At 39.6% G+C, this 13,880-nt stretch overlaps 1 protein-coding gene across 9 annotated transcripts in view; it reads left to right on the top strand.

The window, feature by feature from the left end:
• The window catches only part of CDK14 (cyclin dependent kinase 14), a 721,193-nt gene that overhangs the window by 599,839 nt on the left and 107,474 nt on the right, over positions 1 to 13,880 (top strand). The window lies entirely within an intron of this gene.

Here is a 13,880-nt window from a genome sequence, read left to right as displayed (position 1 = left end):
GATGAGCTGGAGCTGCCGGCTTCCACTATCCAGCTTCTGGATGTGAGCCCAGCAACAGGAGACTACATGGGGTGTGATTCCTTGTGACACTCTTGGATAGTCAGATCCAAGCAGGTCTTTGTCCTGATCTCAGACACCCACACATGGTGTTGTTTGGACACTCTAAAGCTGCAGTTTAGAGAAATCTCTGGGAACATTCATTTTCACAGGAATGAATCGCTAGTTCAGGTACTGAAAGCATAATGTTGGTGTGAGGTTTACTCGATCGGTTAAACCCCTTACAGTTCTTCCAGAAAATTGTAGACTGGATTTTTCAAAAGAGAAAGAGGAGGTCCAGGCTCTGATGGTAGTCCTAGAGAGAGTCAAGGAAGACAGTGTCAAGGCTGTCCAAAGATATGGGTTGAGGAAGGTGCCAGGAGGACACAGCAAAGCTGGTCAAGGGAAAGTGGGCTGGGATGCCTAGGTGGCTCAGTGGTTGAGTGTCTGCCTTTGTTTGGCTCAAGTTGTAATCTTGGGGTCCTGGGATCAAGTCCTATATCAGGTTCCCCACAAGGAGCCTGCTTCTCCCTCTGACTCTGCTTCTCTCTCTCTCTCTCTCTCTCTCTCTCTCTCTCTCTCATGAATAAATAAATAAAATCTTTAAAAAAAAAAAAAAAAGGAAAGTTGGCAAATTTGCTGGAGGCCCACACCTGGCTACTAATAGTAGCAATAGTGTAGATTTGATAACATATGAAACATACCTCATCAAAGATTTCACATACTCTCCTTGCCCTGTATTCAGTGCTTGTGATGCGGTAGCCATAGTGATTAACACTTGGGCAGCCTTTTGCAATGTAGAATTTGCTTTCACATCCTCATGTTTTTAAAACAATCTTGGGAAGTAGTCAGAACATGTACTGTCATCTCTATTTTATAGCTTAAAGAAACATGCTCAGTGAGGTCAAATAATCAATGCTATTGAAAACTATAATTCAGGAATGTATGCCCCCAAAGTGAATCTTAGGAGATCTTAAAACCCTAATATTTCAAGTGGATCAGTATCTGGTTTTGTTTCGTTCTCACTACAACCCTGGTTGGAGAGATCTTTTCTGGGAAATGATGTCTTTTATTCCCGGTCTAGGTTTTTGGCAGCAGAAGAGCTGGGATGGAGTAGAAACCTAACTCCTATCCTGGGGAAAGTGTTTGCAGCAGGCTGATCGCACACATCAACTCAGGACTCCTTTGTGCCACTGCTGGGTAATGCACCATGGGGATATAGGCTAGTTTGTGACAGTCTAAGTGCCAGAGAAGACAGGCCTATAGGCCACCCATCCAGGCCCTGCTAGTGAGATTTGTACCCTATTCCACATAGCTCCCACCGCCCCCAGGAAATTATCCTCTGTCATTTTGTGACACTGCCAGCTTTCTTATCCATACCTTTCTTGTGGTAGCAAAGAATTTGCTATTATTAATAACCACTGGTGATGGCCAGGGGCAAACCCCATGCTGTTTGTTATCCGTTGAGCACGAGTTTTTTGTTGTTGTTGTTGTTTCCCTTCTGATAGACAGAAATTATCCATCTTCTCTCTTACTAATTGGCAGTATGTGCCAGGCTTGGGAGCTGGCAACGGCCATGGCTTTTCATCCTTTTCGATTATGTGTTGGATTCCTCATCCCAAAGTACACACTTATGGTTCAGCTAATACCTTCCTTCTGCCATCAGCTCATTAAGGAATAAAATCCAGCCATGCTTCTGAAGTGGCACAGAGCTTCCAGGAGCAGCTGGGCTGCTTGATTCTGTGAAAGCTGTACGACAGATAGAATCAGGCTTTCTCAAACCGGTTCCCAAAACAGTCTCGAAGTGGATACGACCTGAAGAAGTTCTTCTGCTTCTCCAAATATAAAACGGTATGTGTTTGTGTTCTGTGGCTGCCATCACAAATCAGCACAAATGTATTGGTGTGAAATGCCACAGCAGTATTGTCTCACAGTTCTGTCGAGCTGGAGTCTAGATGGGCTCAGCTGGTTTCTTTGCTCTGGGTCTCATAAGGCCGAAATCAAGTATTCGTTGGCCTGTGCCCTTTCTGGAGTCTCTGAGGAAAATCTGTTCTCAGACTCATTTAGACTGTTGGCAAAATTCAGTCCCCTGTGGTCGTGGGGCTGAGCCCCCTTTTCTTTACTGGTTGTCAGCAAGGAGTCTCAACCCAGCAACCAAAGGCCACCTGTTTCCTCATCACACTGCCGCCGCCTTCTTCAAACCAGCATTAGTGCAGGGAGTCTTTCTTACTGCCTCGTAGTTCTCTCACTTCCCCTCTTGCCACATCTCTTCTGCCTCCAGTGGGAGAAAGCTCCCTGCTTCTAATGGCCTACCTGCATAATCCAGGTTAATCTCTCTACTTTATGGTCTGCAACCTTAATTATGTCTGCAGAGTCCCTTTTGCCATGGAAAGTAACACATTCACAGGCTCCAAGGCTTAATGAGTGGGGCCATTCTGCTTTCCACACGTGGGTACTGGGGCTTCCTATTCAGCAGTGAGTCCTGGGGTAAGGCAGGAGAGAGTGGAGAGAGCAATCCCAGCCCTCACCAGGTCAGCCACAGGCTGTTTCATCTGATCTCTGATCCATCTGGTGACAAGCTCTGGCCTCTGACTCTGGCAGTTGCATGTTGCCTGGTTCCCACTGGTATCCTCAAAATTTGTATAAGGAAGAAATAATTATCCATCTCCTGCGTAGAGGAAAAAAAAAGACATTGTTCCCAAGAAAGTTAATAGCCTCTGAGATAACGAAAACTTTGACCTAGGATTTCTGTCCCCTCTAGATCAGTGCTGTCCAACAGAACCTTCTTCATTGATGAAAACCTTTTATATCTGCACTGCCCCATCCAGCAGCCACTAGCCCCCTTGAGCACCTGACATACAGCTAATGTGACTTAGGAACTAAATTTTAAAGTTTATTTAAACTTAATTTATTTTTTTATTATTTTTTAAAGATTTTATTTATTTATTCATGAGAGACAGAGAGAGAGAGAGAGAGAGGTAGAGATATAGAGATAGAAACAGGCTCCCTGCAGGGAGCCTGACATGGGACTCCATCCTAGGACCCCAGGATCACGACCTGAGCCAAAGGCAGATGCTCAACCACTGAGCCACCCAAGTGCCCCAATTTAAACTTGATTAATTTAAATGTGAAAAGCCATACATAACTACCACACTCGGCAGCTCATCTGTAGATCAACATGTAAGCTATTCATTTATTTCTGAGTGCCCACCAGCATGGTACAAGTGTGGATATCTGATGCTTTGGAAACTGTGCATTCAAGTTCTTGGCATTTTGTGTTCACGTGTCCAGAGATCTTCCTTTATATTTTTGCTTCTCACCTCTATCTTTTATTTGTAAACACTGGGAAGATAATAGCTCTAGAGAACCAAGTAAGTGTAATAAATCTGCAGAGGGACTAGTGGAAGTATCAAAGAACATCAAGCAGACATCATCCCTTCCCTCCTCCTCCCCTTGAGAAGCCATGCTGTTCCCTCCTGAGGGGCACTGCCTGTTGCAAGCCTCTCTATTCCTTTCTCCTTCTTGCGTTCTCGCTCTCTCTTTTCTGTTGGGAACTGCTAGGGGTTAGACACACAGCTCTCTCCCCTTTTTGAACTCCCTCAAGAATTCACCTCTCTGCTGTTGTTCCCGGCCCCCTTGATCTACCCTAACTCTACTCAGAAAATATCATAAAGGCTCAGCTTCCTCTTTGCTACATATGAGATGCTATTGAGAGGGCTCCATTTTTCTAAATAAGCCTCCTATGGACCCCTGTGGGTACATATGTTAATTATTCAGCTTCAGAACATTGAAAATTACCACATTTTAAGAAGTAAAAAATAAACAGAAATTCAGTTTTTACTGTTCTTTATGTCTTAAAAAACTGGTTATGAAAAAGAAAAACTCAACACTTATCTTTAGCATTTTATTTTGATTAAGAAAATGTGAATTTTGTGAACTAAATTAAGATGAACAAAAAATAAATAAATAAAGTAATTAATTAATTAATTAATTAAGATGAACATAAGAAGTTAATGGAGAAAGAGATGATTTTAACAATGTCATCTTTTGTATCCCCTATCACCCACTCCACAATTTTCTTTGGTTAATCGTCAAGAAAATTGGGATTGGACAAGGGTCCCCCTCGTTATATTGGAGAGACTTTCTGTAAAACTGAGTGCAGCTTCCACTTATGTGAAGATATAGTTAATAGACTATGTTGATGTGTGCATCTGATACCTGCTGTGTAGATGGTGGTCCTCCTGACTTTGTAAGAATACACAGTCAACAAATGCTGTTGATGTGAACCAAGAAAGAATAGAAATGAAAAAGGAAGGCTTGCAAAGGCACATAATTGGCACACATGGCAAGAAAATGCATGAAGTCAGCATAATTTGGTATCATAGGGGCCAAGTTCCAATCCTAGATCTGCTACTCAATGGTGTAATGTTCAGGAAGCTCACAAATCAATCTGAGCCCCCGTTTCTCAGTCTTTAACTCCTTTGGCAGGATTATTGTGAGGATTGAATAAAGTATAGGTGTAAATGATGGGGTACCATCAGCCAACATTAGCTTACCAACCTCTTGTTTTTTAGCACACCCTGTCCTCCCCTGCCAATCAGCATTTCATTCAGTTCCAAATAAGCAATGGTCCTTGAACATGAATCCCACTGCTATACAGGGTCCCCAGACTTTTTCTGAACTATTTCTTTTACCTTTCTAGAAGCACATGCTGAACTGCTTGGTCACCAAATCATTTTTTAAAAATACTTCTCATGTAGAAATAAGGTTACCTCACTCCCAGCAGTTCCTTCCTAAGAGTGATATGTTAACAAATAGCATTGTACATAATGAATGTAAAACTGATTTATCCTAAGTCTTGAAACACATCTACTAGACAGTTTTCCTAATTAGATTGAAAGAAACCCATAGACACTGTTATCACGTTCAAAGCATCTATTATACCTTTTCTGTTATGCTTTTCACACACGGACTGATGGGTGAGACTCAACCAGGTGTGCTAGGCCTAGGTGTCCACTTGATCCAGAGGTGAGACCAAAAGTTGTTATTCTTGCTGTTTGGGGGCTTTTAAGTGGGGCAGGTGAATGACTTATCCCTAGAAACACAATGAAGGCTAGGAGCATGGCCTCAGTTTGCTACCTCTGTCATCATTGGGGAGCAAATAGTTATGAAACTCCAAAGGTAAGTTGGCCTTTTTCTTTCAGATATTGGGCCAAGTCCATACTCTAAAGCACAAATCCCATGTTACCTTGTTATATACACCATGAGATTGCCTTTAACAATAGATTTCATTATGTCTTTAACAAAAATAAAGATACCTTAAACTGCCATAAACAGACACGCATACAACCCCCAAATCAATTATCTTCTGTTTTACCTAAAAGAGCATGTTTAGATCATTTGGACATTTTGGGGATCTTGAAAGAATCTAGTGGCGATTTATAGTTGAAGTCTCATAGTATATATGTGTGTGGATATCCATACTCAGACTATCAACAAGTTTTAAGTAAGTAGAAATATCAACACCAAGGGATTAATATTCTGGCCCTTGTTGGATTGTTACATAGTGTGTCTTGTGTATCTGCATGTGATTTCTCTGCTAGGCCTCAGCTGTATTTAATCCCTCAAGATTTGATATACAAACGTAATGCCAAATAGAGAACTTCCCTTAAATTATTCAAATCTCCCCATAAGTGATTTCCCACTCTTCCTGCAATGGAAAACATTTGATCATAAATTCAATTAAATCAGTCATCATCTTTGTGATGTTTGTCCAGCTAAATCCTTTAGTGACTAAACCAATAAATATACCAGCTGTGTGTGTGTGTGTGTGTGTGTGTGTGTGTGTGTGTGTGTGTTTATGGCATGACTGTTTAGGGAAAAATTGATTTGAAGTCAAGATGAAGGGTAGTTCTCATTTCTTAGGCCAGATTTCGACCACTTCAGTGCAGCCAAGGTTTAAAAGATTAAACTCTTAGCAGGAATAAAATCATGTATATTCCTTTAAATTTGTTGGCTTTTATTTCCCAACTCAGAGCCTAGTCTTAATATATTGAGTTTTAGATCAAAACTGGTATATTCTGGAAATGTTAGTGAAAACTGTCAAACCACATCAACCATTTTTCTTCCACTTTTCTCCACACCCTCTCCTCCATAATTAAAACAAAGGAAAAATGACTGTCAACATACTTTTAAGCTTCTCCAGGAAAATGCCATGATAGGATTACAGTACTATTTATGATTTCTCATATTTGTGTCAGGTGACGAGATATAATTTATTAGAGGCTTATAAGTGTTGATTGTTTCTCAGCTTGATCCTAAAGCCTTTCAGACAACAGATATAACCAACTACTTCCCCTTTTTCATCATACCTTTGCTACTGATCCTATTAATTTGGATATAACTGAACTGTATATCCATGTGGCCTGTAGAGGGCAGCATGTTCTGAGAAAAAAAAATAGTGAGATTAAGCAACTGATTTTTTTTTCCTCTAACAAAAACAAGTAAGATATCTCCAGTAGAGAAGTCAGAGCTTCCCCATGCTTTGATTATCTGCTGGTTTAGGTATCTACTTATATGGCAAGTGTTATTGGCTCAGCTACCTTGCAGGCTACTTAAGGATTACACTAGATTCCATGCCTTTGCCTCTGAGTAGAGTGAAACACATCATTTTGTTTACAAAAATAAACACAAATGAGATTTTTCCATTTGTCTCTCATTTCTTGTCACTCTTGACAAGTTTCGAATTTGAATTGAATTATACCAACAGTTGTGATTTCATTTGGTAATCAAATTAGGCTTTACTCTGTTCCAGAATTCTGCTACCTCTCATCTTTACTTTCAGGTTGTGATCCCTGAATGAATTCTTTTTTTTTTTTTTTGAGAAGGTATTTTTTTTAATAAAATAATTTTTATTGGTGTTCAATTTACCAACATACAGAATAACACCCAGTGCTCATCCCGTCAAGTGTCCCCCTCAGTGCCCGTCACCCACTCACCCCCACCCCCCTCCCTCCTCCCCTTCCACCACCGTGCCTAGTTCGTTTCCCAGAGTTAGGAGTCTTTATGTTCTGTCTCCCTTTCTGATATTTCCCACACATTTCTTCTCCTTTTCCTTATATTCCCTTTCACTATTATTTATACCTGAATGAATTCTGATGTGTCTCTTAATTCCCCCAAGGAAGTGAGAGTTCCATGGGGACATCTTCCATCCACCATGACTTTAGGTTCCTTTTCTTAATGGCGAGCACATTTTTGGAGTATTCACTGAGCCAGCCCTCTTCTCCATAGTTACATTCACTGCTATTCTCAACCCAATTTCTACTTCTCATCTAAAGAACCAAATCCTTCCATTGTATAAACTACAGAATTATTTTCTTAATTTTAGAAATTTCTAGAAGCTGTGGCAGACCTTGAAAGGACATAGAGCAGCACTGTGCAGTAGATTTGTGTGTGTGTGTGTGTGTGTGTGTGTGTGTGCAGTAGATCTTTATGCATTGACGGAGATATTCTATATCTACTCTGTCTAGTGTGGTAGCTGCTGGCCATATGTAGTTGTTCATTAACTAAAATGTGGTTAGTGCAATTGAGGAACTGAATTTTTTATCTTATTTAAATTTAAGTAGTCACATGTGGTTTGTGGCTACCAAATTGGATAGTGCAGAAGAGAGCATGAATTCAGGTCAGTTCATAATAATTGTTTTACGAGAATATATTGTAAGGTGGATTAGATTTTGTAGCTAAAAATCTACTGCTCAGGCTTTTATTCTCTTGCTTATTCTTTCTCATATAGCTGTAGGCTTAAATCCAAATCCTCTGACTCTGCCCCAGGATTTTCTCTCTCTCAGAACATCTGAGGGATTTCCAATTTTCCGATTCTTCGATTTTGTTGAATATTGAACATATCTCTCTTGGGTATCCAGAATGGAGTTTCAAAGCCTGCCATATCAGCAGCCCTGATTCTATGGGCATCTAGGATGTCATCATCTCAGCCTGTCACCTCTCTGTATCTAGTTTTTCCTTAATGTAGAAATAAAATTTAAGAATGTGCTAAAATGTGTCAAGCTGTAAACAAGCTTATTCCTTAATTTGAAGTGCGCCCCCACTTACACTCTCTCTGCATTGACTAAAAATATACCTGTGCTTTGTTCCATCCATTCTAAGGTGACCTCAGTACTCTTTTGAAAATTTTTCTGGAAGTGCCAAAGTAATAATTTTTTGAAATGCTCCTGTATTTTTATAATGATCTGGAAGCACATATCTTCAGTTTTCTACTTTTATGCTGTTATTGTTGGTTTTAAGACATAAGCAGAATTTTTAATAGTTTATATCATAGCACTAGCTTCTGCCTGAAAATGCCCTTACTTATGTATCCCTGACAATTATAAGTAGTTGGACCTAGAGGATAATAAATGTGTAGCTTTTTAACTTTATTCATTTATCTTTCTTTTATTTCAGCTGTAGAGATAGAATTAGTACTCAAACAGATAAATAGCTCTAGCAATTATGCCAGTTTGAGGTTTCTTTAAGCCATGGATATGGAATGATAGCCCTTCTGTTATAGATCATTTTCTGTGAAGAGCCAAATGTGGAGTTAAAGGCAGGAATAAAGGAATGTGCAACTCAAAGGTTGTGCTCATTTCAGTAAAGACAGCCTCACCCTATTCTGTGCTCATCATCAAACCATCCTTTATAGCACCCATGCCCCCAGCTCCATAATCTCCTCTACACAATGAGAGACAAAAGCAGGGCTGGTTGGTAGCCACATTTTTCTTTAAGAAACCAGCCTCTTGGAAAAGCCTAGGCATCCCCACACCTCAAGGCACAACAAAACAAAATAGGGTGGGATCATGACATTCTTGTTGATGCTAATGGGCTTTAGGACTGGGATCTCAAGCACGAAGCCAGTTCCCTGCCATTCTAAGAGTGGTAGGCTTTCTCTTAATGGGTATGTGTGTTATCTGCAGAGACATCATTAGACAGAAGTCTCTATAACATAGCAATTGTTTCTGCGTTGGGAATAGCCATTTGTAAATTCCTGAAGCACTTTAGGCTATTTGATAATAGTAATCACACACAGATTCATGTAGGTAGAGAGAGAAAAAGTGAAAAGTCAAAGGCAAGGGCTTAGAACTAAGAAAAGAATGTAAAGTACCGGTTCCTAACTCTTCCTGAGTTGAAATGCACCCTACAGATTTGTTGCTAAAGCTTAAATTACACATTCTAGTACAGGGAGAAATAATGTCTTTTGATAGAAATATATGAAATATAGGAAGAAATAGTCTTTGGTAGAAATATATGAAATACTCTCAACATTTAAAGATCTCTCCTTTGATGGGTTCTTATATTTGTAGTATACATTACATCACAGAGTAGAATGAATTATTTTCCAAGACTTGAACTACAAAACCAAATCAGACACAACAACAAAACATGTTTTCTCCTTGCTAACTTTAGCACCAGCCCAGGCCATGTTGGAAATTACAGAAATCCCTCTCCAAACACATGTTGTGGTAAGTCAGAATTCTAGTAGATGACAGCTTGATATTCTATAGTTCTGAGGGCCCTGGTTCAGATGTCTGTGAGTCCTTCTACTTGGGAACCATTTGAACAGAGGATTGGGAAGAGAAAAAGAAGAATGAGGATGGCCAAGGTAGAAGACATGCAGTTTACTGTTGTCTTGATAAATGTGGATTTGAGGTCAGCACCCAAATGCCTGAAAAGCAAGACATATAAAACAGGCCAGGGAAACAGGAACAGTCTTGGTAGGTCACAAAATGAGGAAGATATTAGACAGTTATAAAGAGGACAAAGAGTAAAAGGGAGGTTGACAAAGAGGGGAGTATAGCTTGGTGTGTAACACAACAAAACACATTTGCAAATCTTAAAATTAAGAAACAGTTCCCAAAGCATATCTATCTTTAGATAGGTAAAATGATATTGAAAATATTTTTACTTAAGATATTCTGTCATTGTTTTATTTGATGAGCATTTTAAAAAATGAGATTTTGGAACACCTGGATGGCTCAGTAGGTTAAGCATCTGACTCTTAATTTTGGCTCAGGTCATGATCTCAGGGTTGTGAGATTGAACCCTATGTAAGGCTACTAGCTCAGCAGGAAGTCTGCTTTAGATCCTCTCCCCCTGCCCCTCCCCCCATTGTGCCCTGTACACTCTCTAGAATAAATAAATCTTTTTTAAAAAATTAAAAATAAATTAAAAATGAGATTTCTTTTTTCATATAAGTTTACTCATGACCTTGAAGCTTTTATTTTTCCCAGTAGTTGTACATCTCCCAGTGAGGTGTTTTTTAACCAAAGGATTTTCAGGGATATAGTGTGATTTGGAAAAGAATATTGTAGTCTTAAAAGACTCCTTTTACTGCATTTAGTAAAGTCAGTTTAATTTTGTACATGTATGGAAGCAGTGGAGAAGTAGTGGGAATGTTTAGTATTAAATGCCATCAGTTGCATGTGTTCATGGCTGCCAAAAGCTTTGTCCTACTTATCTCATTTAAACCTAAAAATAACTCTCAAAAAAAGTTTTCCATAGCTTTTTGATAAGAACATTTAAGCTTATTTTAGGAAGCTTATTTCCCTGTCTTCAATTATAATGTGGCCTCAAGGGCAGATCTGGAAATCTATCCCTTATTTGCTGTATTATACACAGCAGAGCTGAGACTAGGGTGAGGAAGGAGGGCAGAGACCTTGGGTTCAGGATTTAGGGTGGCACCAGAAAAAGACTTAGTAATCAAGATAAATAATGTTTCAGTGGTTCCTATGCTTCCATCGAACAACCTTCATTAGCTCCCATTCCCCCAGGTGCATAACTTCTTCCAAAACACCAGTGCTGCTAAGGTTATAGAGAAATAGGCTCATTTATCTACTGCTGAAGGCACTGTAAACTGGTAAACAATGTGGAAAACTTAATGGAAATGTGTTGAAAGCTCTAAAGATATTATTCATGACACCTTCCAGAAATTTTATTTAGCCTGGTTGGGAATGCACAAACGAGGTTGCTATTCCCATAGAACTTACCTTCTAGGTTACCAACAGACAAATACAATAAAGCAATTGCAGAGAGTGATAAGAAATGAAAACAATAAAACAGGGCAATGTGGTAAAAGAAGGAGAAGAAAGAAGAAGAAGAGGGAGGAGGAGGAGGAGAAGAAGAAGGAGGAGGAGGAGGAAAGAAGGAGGAGGAGGAGAAGAAGGAGAGGGAGAAGGAGAAAGAAGGAGAAGGAGAAGAGAAGGAATAGCATTGAGGCTCCTGGGTGGCACAGTCAATTGAGTGAGCATCTCTTAATTACGGCTCAGGTCATGACCTCAGTGTTGTGAGATTGAGCCCCATATAGGGCTCTGTGCTGAACAAGGAGTCTGCCTGGGTTTTCTCCCTCCCTTTCCCTCTGTCCCTCCCACCACACACTCTCCTGCTTTCTCTCTTAAATAAATATATAAATCTTGGGCCGTCTGGGTGGCTCAGTGGTTTAGCGCCTCCCTTTGGCCCAGGACATGATCCTGGAGTCCCAGGATTGAGTCCCACATTGGGCTTCCTGCATGGAGCCTGCTTCTCCTTCTGCCTATATCTGCCTCTCTCTTTGTGTCTCTCATGAATAAATAAAATCTTAAAAAAAAAAAAATATATATATATATATATAAATCTTAAAAAAAAGAATAGTGTTTGGCAGCCTATAAGCCATATGAAGACTGGGGTTTTGCCTGTTTTGTTTACTTCTGTATCCTTTGCACTTACAACTGAGCTTGTCGCATAGTAGGAACTCACAAAATATGTGATGAGGATGAAGTGGAAGAACTCAGTGTAAGAGTATATTGAGTGGAGAAGAGGTGATTGGAGACTGAGGCAGAGGCCTCTGCCTCATGGACTGCAGTTGGGATTTTACTTCCAATAGGAAGCTTGGGGAATTATGTTTTTGACCTAACAATTTGACTCTTTGGTGTTTATGCCAAAGAAATAAATCAACAAGGTAAAGTCCTAGCTGCCAAAATATTTTCATTACTGCATAGTATATTTTTTAAAAAGACTTGTTATCACTCTAACCAAGATTAAGGAAATGGGGAAAGGTTTGATAAATCATGATTCAGGACCCAAGTGGAATATTATACAACAATGTTAGGATGGCGTTATGAAGACTGAAAATATAAAGAATGCTTCGTGTGTTTTCTGAAAGAAAAAAGCAGAATAAAAAATTATATGCACATTAACATATTAAATATAAAATTACATCTGTGAACTGTAACTGAAATGTAATATACAAGATGAAAACAGTTGTGTTAGGGTGGTAGAATTTGGGGTGATTCTTTTTTTACTTTCTGAAAATTGTCTTTAATATCACTGTCACAGTTTTTTAATAAGAAAAAGATGTTGCTTAATTAGTATAGAGTTTCTGTTTGGGATGATGAAAGGGTTTTGAAATAGATATTAGTAGTGGTTGGACAATATTGTGAATGTAATTAATGCTACTGAATCGTAAACTGAAAAAGGCTTAAAATGGCAAATTTTAGCTTATATATATTTTATATATATAGCTTATTTATATTTTATATATATTTTACCACAATTTTTAAAAACCCAGATACCTTCTATAATCATCAGCATGGTTCAGTAGCCTCCAGAGGCCCCCAGTGATCCCTGTCTTTTGGTCTTTACACCCTTGGGGAGTCCTTCCCACGTTGTACTTGGATTGGTCTTGGTGATCAAGAAATAGCATGGGGCAGAAATGATGGCATGTTAGTTCTGAAGTTACGTTATAAAAGACTGCACAGTCCCTTCCTTAGCTCTGACTCCCTCTCTGTCTGTGTAATCACTGGCTGTGCAGAAGCCAGCTGCCAAGTCACATGAATAGCCCTATGGAGAGGCCCACATGGTAAAGAGCTAATGCCTGCCAGCAGCCATGTGAGTGAGACATCCCAGGAGTGGATTCACCAAGCCCAGTCAAGCTTCAAATGACTGTAGCTCTGGACATCTACTTGACTGCTGCCTTGTGAGAGACTGTGAGCCAGAACTATCCAGTTAAGCTGCCCCAGGATTCCTGAACCTCAGAAGCTGTGTGATAACAAGTTTTAAGAGAAGAATACTTTCAAATTCCCATCTAACTTCTACTACAGCTGTACCTATGTGCCTATGAAGAAATACCAACAATTTTTCCCTATCTTTGAAGGCTTATTTTTTCCTCTTTTTTTTTTTTTTTTTAAGATTTATATTTATTCACTTGGCAGAGAGAAAGAGCACACAAGCAGGGGGAGTGGTAGGCAGAGGCAGAGGGAGAGGGAGAAGCAGGCTCCCCATGGAGCAGGGAGCTTGATGTGGGACTCTATCCCAGGACCCCAGAATCATGACCCAAGCTGAAGGCAGATGTTTAACCGACTGAGACACCCAGGCACCCACCCCTTATTTTCTCCTCTTAGTGGAAGTTCTTGGTGCAGCAAACTTTGTGTATATAAATACAGTAAAAAGAGAGCTGTGTGGAAAAAACATGTTTTTTTCATCCTAGCTACCCCAGTGTGAGTTGCAAAGCTGAGTGGATCACCAGGACTTGGCCTGATATAAAATGCCTACAACCATGTTTTTGCATGTGGAGATTTGGTAAAACTAACTACAATATTTAGTGAGTGAAAAGTAAATACCCCATGTGTAAAAAAAAAGGAAAAAAATTAAAAAGCATATACCATTAACGGGGGGGGGGGGGGGGGTCATACACCATCAACAGGAAAAAAATATTTACAGTGTCCAAATTTGTTACTTATATGTTTTTTTCTTCACTAGGGGGAAACACAAAAAGCTATTATGACCTCAATATGGGCTTGAGTTTGACTTTCAAGAGTTTA

The sequence above is a fragment of the Canis lupus genome, chromosome 18 (genome assembly GCF_048164855.1).
Source record: "Canis lupus baileyi chromosome 18, mCanLup2.hap1, whole genome shotgun sequence".
In the NCBI taxonomy this organism is placed as follows: Eukaryota; Metazoa; Chordata; class Mammalia; order Carnivora; family Canidae; genus Canis; species Canis lupus.
Note: the sequence above shows the minus strand (reverse complement) of the source record. Positions and strands in the feature narration are given on the sequence as shown.